We start from the raw sequence: 1,244 nt of genomic DNA, 5'->3' as shown, positions 1-1,244 counted from the left end.
GCGCCTCTCTTCGGGGCTTGATGCCTGTTGGCGGGGCTCCATGGACCAGGGGGAGAGCGCCTCTCTTTGGGGCTTGTTGCTGGCTATTGGCGGGGCTCCATGGACCAGGGGGAGAGCGCCTCTCTTTGGGGCTTGTTGCTGGCTGTTGGCGGGGCTCCATGGACCAGGGGGAGAGCGCCATGGACCAGGGGGAGAGCACCTGCCATAGCCGAAATAAGAGCACTATAGGCGGCCGCCCTCAGCACATTTGGCCCCCCAATCCTGGTTCTCAAATTTTTTCAAAGTCAACTTTTTTCGAAATATTTTCAGAGTGCCACCTCCAGCGGGGGCTCTCGCCTGCCATAGCCCAAATAAGAGCACTATGGGCGGCCGCCCTCAGCACATTTGGCCCCCCCATCCTGGAGCGCCATGGACCAGGAGGAGAGCGCCTCTCTTCGGGGCTTGATGCCTGTTGGCGGGGCTCCATGGACCAGGGGGAGAGCGCCTCTCTTTGGGGCTTGTTGCTGGCTGTTGGCGTGGCTCCATGGACCAGGGGGAGAGCGCCATGGACCAGGGGGAGAGCACCTGCCATAGCCGAAATAAGAGCACTATAGGCGGCCGCCCTCAGCACATTTGGCCCCCCCCATTCTGGAGCGCCATGGACAAGGGGGAGAGCGCCTCTCTTCGGGGCTTGATGCCTGTTGGCGGGGCTCCATGGACCAGGGGGAGAGCGCCTCTCTTTGGGGCTTGTTGCTGGCTGTTGGCGTGGCTCCATGGACCAGGGGGAGAGCGCCATGGACCAGGGGGAGAGCACCTGCCATAGCCGAAATAAGAGCACTATAGGCGGCCGCCCTCAGCACATTTGGCCCCCCCATCCTGGAGCGCCATGGACCAGGAGGAGAGCGCCTCTCTTCGGGGCTTGATGCCTGTTGGCGGGGCTCCATGGACCAGGGGGAGAGCGCCTCTCTTTGGGGCTTGTTGCTGGCTGTTGGCGTGGCTCCATGGACCAGGGGGAGAGCGCCATGGACCAGGGGGAGAGCACCTGCCATAGCCAAAATAAGAGCACTATAGGCGGCCGCCCTCAGCACATTTGGCCCCCCCATCCTGGAGCGCCATGGACCAGGAGGAGAGCGCCTCTCTTCGGGGCTTGATGCCTGTTGGCGGGGCTCCATGGACCAGGGGGAGAGCGCCTCTCTTTGGGGCTTGTTGCTGGCTGTTGGCGTGGCTCCATGGACCAGGGGGAGAGCGCCATGGACCAGGGGGAG

Source organism: Vanacampus margaritifer, unplaced genomic scaffold (genome assembly GCF_051991255.1).
Source record: "Vanacampus margaritifer isolate UIUO_Vmar unplaced genomic scaffold, RoL_Vmar_1.0 HiC_scaffold_55, whole genome shotgun sequence".
Lineage (NCBI taxonomy): Eukaryota > Metazoa > Chordata > Actinopteri > Syngnathiformes > Syngnathidae > Vanacampus > Vanacampus margaritifer.
The sequence above is the reverse complement of the archived record's forward strand: the minus strand, read 5'-3'. Positions refer to the sequence as shown.